The 10,084-nt window shown below is 41.3% G+C and overlaps 1 long non-coding RNA gene across 1 annotated transcript; it reads left to right on the plus strand.

Annotated features, from left to right (window-relative positions):
• The first annotated feature begins 3,516 nt into the window (after positions 1 to 3,516).
• LOC139164701 (uncharacterized) lies at positions 3,517 to 8,851 on the plus strand. The gene is made up of 2 exons (XR_011558683.1): positions 3,517 to 3,634; positions 7,618 to 8,851. It is a non-coding gene; the product is annotated as an uncharacterized lncRNA (long non-coding RNA).
• The last annotated feature ends 1,233 nt before the right edge of the window (positions 8,852 to 10,084 follow it).

A 10,084-nucleotide genomic window follows, 5' to 3' on the forward strand; every position in this document is an offset into this window, starting at 1 on the left:
GAAGCTGCATGCCCAGCTCCAGCTGACTGGCGGCTGTCACTTCCTGGATTACTGGTCTCGGCAGGGGTCTCCTTTTTTCCCTAATGATACTGCTCCGTCTGCGCTCCTTGCTTTTTTCCTTTTTCCTCCTTCTTGGCCTTGGACAATCTTCCCTCTCTCCTGCCTCACGTGACCACCTCCTGAGGCCAGGAAGGAGAAACGAGGAAAAAACAAGGAGCATGCAGCAGCAGAAGCAGGGGGGGAAAGGAGAGCTGAGCTGAGCCGAGCCACGCCAAAGCAGTCTGGCTGCAGTCTTTTTTCCCTTGTGGGATCTGGCTGGCTGCTCCAAGAATACAAGCTTTACAGGCTTGTAATTTTCAAAACCACATTTATTTTATTTTTTCCTTCCACATTTACAGATTTCGTCATTTACAGCTCCGGCATGCAAAATACATTCCAATCTCACAAACTAAACTATGGAGTTATAATTCTTTCTAAAATAACAGGCTGTGTACTTCAAACATCTTCTTATCTCTGGGTCAGGTTCACACTATTAAAAAACAGTTTATCATGCAATATAAAACTCACTTCTCCGGAGAAACAGCATACGCTCCCATTTTGTTTCTAACACTTTGAAGAAAAGCATCCATCTCTTCCGGTCATTTCCGAATGTGATGTAATTAATTAATTTACACACTCTGAAATAACATATTAAAACCTCTTCCCCCCAAGTTTGTCTTTCCTTTTCTCTGCCCTTCTGAATTTTGCACTTAGCCAAGGACTCCCTTCTATACCCCCGTTATCTGAAGAAGCCTTACTCTGCATACTTTCATCGGATGGCTGTCTTATTTCATTTTCATCATCACTAGCTTCTTTCACATCTCTTAAATCAGGGTAATTAACAGTTTCTCCATCAACCGTGTTCTGAATCTGACAATTCCAAAGGCTGACAGGGAACACTCACAACAGTCGCTAGGAGTGTTCTGGTAGTGCCGGTGAAGAGGAACCCCTGCCTGATTATGGGGTATAGCTCATGAAAACCCCAAATCCACAATTTCAGAAAAGTAGAAAAGGTGCAATATTCCAGGCTCAAAGTGTCCCACCCTAACCAGCTAATTACATTCAGTTACTGTGGATTTACCAACCACGTCTGCTGGAAGTTTGTTCCAACCATCTACTACTCTTTATGGATGGGTTCAATTGTGATCATTAGTGGAGGTCTCCCTGTACTCTTTAGAAATAAATTTAAGTCCTTAAGCCATAACACCTGCAAAGGGTTCCTGAGTCTTTAAACAGTCTCTCAGTCTGGTTCAATAGGAATCACAATCATGGGAAAGATTGCTAACCTGAGAGTTGTGCAGAAAACCATCATTGACACCTTCCACAAGGAGGAAAGCCTCAAAAGGTAATTGCAAACAAAGTTGGATGTTCACAAAGTGCTGTATCAAAGCACCTTAATAGAAAGATATGTGGAAGGGAAAAGTGTAGAAGAAAAAGGGGCACTAGCAGCAAGAATGACCCCAGCCTGGAGAGGATTGTCAGGAAAAGGCCACTCAAAAGTGTTAGGGACTTTCACAAAAAGTGAATTGAGGCTGGAGTCCTTGCATCAAGAGCTACCACACACAGACAGATCCTGTACCTGGCTTCAAATGTTGTATTCCTCTTATCAAGCTGCTCCTGAACAACAAATATCACCAGAAGCATCTTACCTGGGCTAAAGAGAAACAGACCTAGTCTATTGCTCAGTGGTCCAAAGTCCTCTTTTTTGCATCTCATTTGGAAACCAAAGACTCAGAGTGTGGAGGAAGACTGGAGAGGCACACACTGCAAGATTTAAGATTAAGATTTAAGATTTAATTGGATTTGTATGCCGCCCCTCTCCGAGGACTTGGGGCGGCTCACAGCATGTACAGAAAAAAATAGGAAACAGTAATAACAATCCAATTAATAGTACATTAAAAACAATCTTTAAAATTCTAGTTAAAAATCTATCAAAACCATTCATTCAACTATCATCCTCAATGCCTTCATTGGTCAGGGGGGGAGATCTGACGAACCCCAGGCCTGGCAGCAAAGATGAGTTTTTAAACTCTTTCAGAAGACGAGGAGGGTGGGGGCAGTATGAATCTCCAGGGGGGGAACTGATTCCAGAGGGCTGGGGCCCCCACAGAGAAGGCTCTTCTCCTAGGTCTCACCAGATGACATTGTTTGGTTGATAGGACCCTAAGGAGATCAACTCTGTGGGACCTCACTGTGCAGCAGAAGGTGGTCTCGGAGATGCTTGAAGTCCAGTGTGAACTTTCCACAGTAAGTTGATTTGGGGAGCCATGTCATCTGATGGTGTTGGTCATTAGGTCCAGGGTCAACACAGCCATCTACTAGGAGATTTTGGAGCACTTCATGTTTTCTTCCACAGACAAGCTTTATGGGGATGCTGATTCATTTTCCAGCCCACAAAAGCACCAAAACCTGCTTCAATGACCATGGGATTACTGTGCTTGATTGGCCAGCAAACTCACCTTAGAGAATCTATGGGGCATTGCCAAGAGAAAGACTTGAGAAACATGAGACCGAACAATGCAGAAGAACTGAAGGCCACTATTGAAGCATCCTGGTCTTCCATTAACCCCAGCAGTGTCACAGGTTGATAGCTTCCATGCCATGCCGCTTTGAGGCAGTAATTGCTGCAAAAGGGGCCCAAACCAAGTACTGAATACATATGCATGCTTATACTTTTCAGAGGTCCAATTGTGTTCTATGTATAATCCTTGTTTTATTGATTGCATGTAATATTCAGATCACATATTTTTTCTGGGCCCAAAACGTGGGTGGGATTTTTTGGTCATCTCATTATCTAGGAGTTAATCTTTGGTTTATAGTACAGTAATTCATATCCAGTGCTTTTAACCACTATACAAGATTAGGCCTCGTTTTAAACTTTTTCTTTTTAGGATTTTTTTAAAGCTTTTTATCATAATTATAAATTATTGGGTTTTTTCGAGAATGAAAACCTGTATAACATTTCATACAAACATGAACAAATTATAGAAATATTTCTTATTAGCATGTGAGTTTTCTCTGATGCAATATATACATACTGATAAAGAAATAGAGACTAGTATAGATCTATTTCAAGCTATTTAGCTCACCGGCTAACCATACCCTTCTGGGATTTGAACTTGGGCTGTTTGCCTGTTAGGCAGTTGCTTTAACCTCTAGGTCACAAGTCCCTATATCAGCTGAACCAGGGGAGGGATTAAATGATTTTTCCTGTCAAATCACCTGGTATACGCAAATATGGGAGGGAGCATACTGCTTTCTTTTGCCTTTTGGCCTCAATCCAGGGCATAATCAAGGAAGTGGGGAGAGGGGAATGAGATGGATGCCTCCTGCAATAGCCTGCTGGCCAAAATGAGGCATGTGAGGACTGAATAGATGGCCCCCTGAGTTCTATTTTGGCCAGCAGAGTGTTGCAAGATGCTATGCAGGCTAAAAATGGGGCAGAGGGGGCCACGTACACCCCCCTTTTTTGTTTAGCTTTACAGGGGCACAATGGGCTGCACCTTTGCTATTTGCAAGACAAATATGCTCCCTACAGGGAGTATCCAGCAACTGAGCCTTGAGTTTGACACCACTGAATTAGTGACTCTGCCAGGTGGATCTGATTTATATTTCACGTTTGTTAAATAATGTATTGAGTTAGAAATTGATTTACTTTAAATAAAAGAAAATTTATAATCCTATTTTTTTCTCTGGAATCTAAGATCGACATTATTTTTATGACTTTCATGAGTTTTCTGTCACTGTGAACACCTGCATCATACTTGTGTGAATATCAGGATAAGTCATATTGTCATATAACCAGGAATTTCTTTCTCCTTTAATGCTTTTCATCTTATTTTAGCTGAAGAGAGAAATTACATATGAGAAATTTGTGGGCTGGGTCAATCCAGAGAAGGTGATCCCAAGAGAAATTGAACTCTCCTTTCCCAAATTTAAATTGGGAGAAAAATATGACCTGAAACCTGTTCTGAGAACCATGGGAATAACAGATGCATTTGAGGAGGGCAAGGCTGACTTCTCTGGAATGTTAACTAACAATGAGGGCAGGGCAGACCTCTCTGAAACGTCAACTAACAATGGTTCGGTCATATCTGAAGTTGTTCACAAATCATTCATAGAAATCAGTGAAGAAGGCACTGAGGGAGCTGCTGAACTCTCCTTTCCCAAATTTAAATTGGAAGAAAAATATGACCTGAAACCTGTTCTGAGAACCATGGTAATAACAGATGCATTTGAGGAGGGCAAGGCTGACTTCTCTGGAATGTTAACTAACAATGAGGGCAGGGCAGACCTCTCTGAAACGTCAACTAACAATGGTTCAGTCATATCTGAAGTCGTTCACAAATCATTCATAGAAATAAGTGAAGAAGGCACTGAGGCAGCTGCTGAACTCTCCTTTCCCAAATTTAAATTGGAAGAAAAATATGACCTGAAGCCTGTTCTGAGAAGCAGGAGAATGACAGATGCATTTGATTAGGGCAAGGCAGACTTCTCTAGAAGATCAACTAACAATGATTTAGTCTTATCTGAAGTGGTTCACAAATCATTTGCAGAAATCAGTGAAGAAGGCACTGAGGTACCGGCTGCCACTGGTGTAATAATGGGAATCAAGAGTGTAGTTCTTGCAACTGAATTCAAAATTGACCATCCCTTCATCTTTATTGTTAAAGACCGATCTAAAAACAGCACCATGTTCATGGGTAGATATTCTTCTCCATAATGGGTGCATCCAGAATATATTGGTACGATGGTTTTTACCCTTAATTCCTCAACACATTTCTTTAAGCCATGTTTTACTGAGCTTTCACTATCACTATCACACTTACTATCTTCTCTGTAATTAGGATAGAGATAGTTACTTTGTAATACTCCATAATACTGTATTTCACTTCTTTCCGGAATTATTTTTAATCAAGTCAAGAAAATAAGTTTTTAGTACAAGTGTTGCGACTGGGAGATATAATCCTGCCAAATTGCTTTGTTTATATAGGAATGTGGGCTGCGGGGGAATGGTTGCTAAGCATGAATCAAGGTATTACAACACAGATGTAACTATGTATTTGTCCTGTGTACATTTCCATGTGATGATGCAAGTACAATCAGCTCAACTTCCACTGTGACATCATGTTTTGTTATTTGGGCGATGTCATGGCTAGTTGTAGATGCCGCTGCTTGGTTTATCATAGCAAATGTACACAGTGATAGAATGAGCACACACATATATTTTTGTGATTATCATTTAATCAAGCAGTTTGAGTCTATTCTTTTATTTGAATCTCAAATATCTAGAAATGATACGTACTGTACCTTATATAATTCTCATTTTGCTGCAGTCTTTCAGGTAATCAGAACTGAAATAAAAAGCATTTGATTATGTTGCTTTCAGATTTATTTAACAGCTGGTATGGTAATAGACCCTTTACATCAGGGTTCCCCAAGCACTGCTCCACAGCCCCATACTGATCCATTGTCCGTTGGGAACTGGCTCACACAAGCAGCATAGAAGCGTGGAAAGCTTCATTTGTATATGCATGGGATTAGATTGAGTGCACACACCATTCCCCTCCCCCACCCCCCACCAATCTATGTAGTCGAAAGTTGGGGACCGCTGCTTTATATTACTCAGCTCCCATATCACTGAAATTCATTATACCCAGATTGTATTTTCAGGTAGTCCTTGACTGCAATCAAGCCCAGAATTAGAGTCTTAAGTCATGATATCATATGACCAGATTCTATGGTATGATAGTTACAATGATAGTCATTAAGTGAATATGCATTGGGTAAGAAAATTCATTTCCCCCAATGGACAGTTTTTGCTCAAAGTGGGAAGTAAAAGCTGGAAACTAGAAAAAAAATCACCGAAAACTTGAGCCAAGAATTATACTCTTTAAGTTTTTGCATAAGTCAAGATAGCATGTGGCCAGATTTGGTGCTATGATAGTTATTACTTAAAACATGTGCTTGCTAAGGAAATTTTCCCCAATGGGCATTTTTTGCTGGGGACTGAAAGCCGGAAACTGACAAATAAATAAATAAATAAACCAATTGCAAGTTTTGGTTATGAGACCATGGGATGCTGCAAATAATCATAAAGGTATGTCAGTTGCTGACTAGCTTAACTCTGAAACGACATCTTAAGTAGCTCTGGGGAGGTAACTTCGTTAAGTGACCAGTTGGAAGTCAATTATGACCTGTAGGATAAAACAAAAAATATTGGATTAATAGGATGCAATAGATATCCATTTCAGTGAAATGTACATTCAATTCAATATTTTAGTAATGAATATGGCAAGTTGGATAAAAAGGCTGGTGGTTATTGCTTCCCTTCTCTCTCCATCACAGCATGGCATAACCCACTGATCCATCTGATTTAGGGGTGACAAACGTAAGGCCTTTGAGCCAGATCCAGCTCACAGGGTACTTAAATTTGGCCTAGGGGAGCCAGCCGGGAGATAGCAAAGGACTAGCTTGTGGTGCCTCTGGCAGCCAAAACAGGGGAGAAGGGTTGTGCGCAACTCCCACATGCCCTATTTTCAACCTGGCCAGCTTCCTGAAGCACTTTATTTTATTTATTTATTATTTATTAATTAGATTTGTATGCCACCCCTCTCTGCAGACTCGGGGCGGCTAACAGCAGTAAAAAAGACAAATATAACAAATCTAATATAAAAAGTAATTTTAAAAACCCCAATTTAAGAGACTTTGCTGGCCAAAATGGGGCACAGAGGCTTCAGCTGCCCAGACCGAAAATGGGATGGGGGAGGCATGCACCCCGTCAGGCCCAAGGTTAATATGTGAATTCAAAGGCTGGCCTCCCCCATCCCATTTTCGGTCTGGGCAGCTGAAACCCCTGTGCCCTGTACACCATTTTGGCTGGCATGGTGGTGCAGGAGGCATCCATCCATTTCCAACACCCACTGGCCTGTGGAGACCTACAATGCTGATCCGACCCTCAATGAAATCCAGTTTGATATCCCTGATCTAATTCCTCTAAAATCTTAACAACATTTACCCTTTCTTTTTTGGCTGCCACATCCTGAGGAAGGACTTATATTCGGATTTATCTACTTATGAGAGAGTTGGATGTAGTGGTTAAGGCATCAAACTAGAAACTGGGAGACCAAATTCTAGTTGTACGTTAGATGTAAAGCCAGCTGGATGACCTTGGGTCAGTTTTACTAAAGAGGCAAAGATTTCTGAAATGTTTCCAAGAAAACTACATGCATTAATCCAGGAGGTTGTCAGGAGCTAACACTTCTCAAAAGCATGCACACGAAAACACAGAAAGATCTATCAAACAACAGATTAATTGATTAAATATCTTATTTGCAGTCATATGTATGAGAATAGTTGGAAAAATGATACTTAAATAATCAGTATTCTCATCAATGCAAAATGTTCCATTTGCAAGTGGCACATGATTCAGACAATGCATGCTTATTGAGCAATTTGAATTAAATGTCTATGTATAGAGCAGAGTTTGTCAAGATAGCTGATTATACTATTTCATAAAAAGCAGATTGCATAAAGGGGGCTGGACTGATTGGTGCTTTTTTTGCTTGTTTTTTATAGGCTTTTGCTGCTTCAACTAGTTCTTTCTTGGTTCCTCCCATCCTTTTCTCAGCTTCTCCATCTACTCAGTCAGGGACATTGAAGTGGGGGCCTCTGTAGATAGCTCCAGCATGGGAATGAACACTTGGCCATTGGTGATCTGGAAAGGGATTAGCCCCATGCTGCTGTGGATGGCGTTGTTGAATGCTACTTCTGCAAATGACAGCAGCTCCACCTAGTTGTCCTGCTGATAGTCTACATAACAGTGGCTGCGATATGGAAGCAAAGCTCTCTCATCTTCAGGGCATCCAGCATATGTTGCCTCTGATTTCCTCCACCCTGGGACTGAGGACACTTTCGTACCCATGGAAGGCACCTCTGCTTGTCTCGGGGGAGAACTCACCCCTCCAATTGTCCCTGGCAAGGCCTGCTCCAGCAGAGGGAAGAACTCCAAGGCCAGCTGGGCTTCTCCTCTTTCAGGTTTCTGGGCAGATTCACTTTTGGATTGTTGAAGGGGTAGGATTTCAGTGTGCTTGCCACTTCCCTCTCAATTTTCCTGAGTTTTACACCACCCGGTGTCAGGATGGTGATGGGCTCAGGACCCTGGACAGCTCCCCACGGTGGGGGTACCTGGATCAGCATTTAGATGAGATTCAGGTTATTGTCAGCATTCCAAAAAGCATTTGAGAAATAAATCATATTCCAAGGCTTCAATTTCTTCAAAGTTCCAATTTATTAACAGAGCCATGTTCAACACAATTGGAGAAACCTGAATCTAACATATCTCCACCTGGGTTAGAGTTCATTTCCTTGTATCTCCTCCCTCAAGCGCATGACATGAACCATTCATTTTCTGTCAGCGTAATCATGCAACACCCAGTAGCTTCCGTTCCCACTGTGTAAAAAAAGGTGACCTTGGGAACCTAAAAAGGAATGTGTCATGACATGCAGCCAACCCCCACCCCCTAAGTTCCCACAGCAAGAAACATTCCAAAAGAATATAGCATGATGTGACAGGCCAAAACCTCCAAGCACCTCCAAACCTCCGGCCTGACCAAGAGTTTGTCAATATTAATTAGATAGCTGATTGAACTCTTTCATAAAGTAGCAGATTAAAGTACCACAAGCAATTCCTCATTTACTTAAAAATCATATGTAACCTGTTTGCCTGTAAATAAGACATCCCCTGATAATAGGCCCAATCAGGCTTTTGAGTGCATGGCAATAAGGCCAAGTGCTTATTTCAGGGTTCAAACCCCCCCCCCCCACATAAGACAGGGACTTATTTTAGGGAAAACACAGTAGTTATAAGGAATCTCAATTGCATAGTAACTGTAGATTAATATCTCCCCTCTGTACTTAGCATGAAGATCAAGTTCATAGTGATTAACATATGTAGCATTATTTACAAGGAAGATATCAACATCCTGTCAAAATGATTTACTGCTTCCTTTTCCCCATGATTCCTAGGCAAACAGTGTGGCTAAATGAACCTGTGATAAAAGGGCACCCATGCCTATTGTATCATGCAATGTTTGACATCAGTATTATTAAAAATAATTTTGGTTGGGAACATTACTTTTGTTGTTTGGTTATTAGATTTGTGGGCCTCTCTGGTCATAGTAGATTGAATGGCATACAAACCCAAGACTGAAATTTAATTAAAAATAAATGAAGTAGCATGGTTGTATTACTCCATCTTCTATCTTTCTATCTTTCTATCTTTCTATCTTTCTATCTTTCTATCTTTCTATCTTTCTATCTTTCTTTCTATCTATCTAACTATCTATCTATCTATCTCTATCTAATAAAGGATGGATGGATGGATGGATGGATGGATGGATGGATGGATGGATGTACAGTATCTGTGTTTCCCCAAAATAAGACCCTGTCTTGTATTTTTCTGAACCCCGAAATAAGCACTTGGACTCATTTTCGCGGAGGTCTCCTTTTGCTGTCTTGCCTGATTTCCAGCTCTGTCTCTTTAATCCTGGCCAGAGGAAATGGCGTGGACTACTTGTGCATGCCTTTAAATATTTTCGAGGAGGGCTTATTTTCAGGGAAATACAGTATGTATGTGTATTCTAGCATAACTCCGGAACACCGGAAGCAATTTCAACCAAACTTGGTACACAGATGACTTACTTCCTGAGACAAACAATGTGCGGTTAAGACACGCCTGGGGTATGTGTGAGTGTGTATCTGTGTGTTCCAAGATACCTCTGGAAACCTTTAGGGAGAGTGAGTAAGGCATCTAGAGGGCAATTATTCACAATGTCATGGGAGGAAGAAGAGAGCCTGATTAGGCAAGCACAACAGTAGGCCTATAAAAGGAGTTGGATTAGGCCAGTTCAGAGGCCTTCGATTGAGTGTGCTCCCTCAGACAGTGGGCCTTTAAGGCCTAGGCCTCCTTCACATAGTAGGCCTGTGAAGATAGTAGGGCACAATAAGACCAGTATCAGGTTGCTACCAGTATGGATAAGGATGG

Source organism: Erythrolamprus reginae, chromosome 3 (genome assembly GCF_031021105.1).
Source record: "Erythrolamprus reginae isolate rEryReg1 chromosome 3, rEryReg1.hap1, whole genome shotgun sequence".
Taxonomy (NCBI): domain Eukaryota; kingdom Metazoa; phylum Chordata; class Lepidosauria; order Squamata; family Dipsadidae; genus Erythrolamprus; species Erythrolamprus reginae.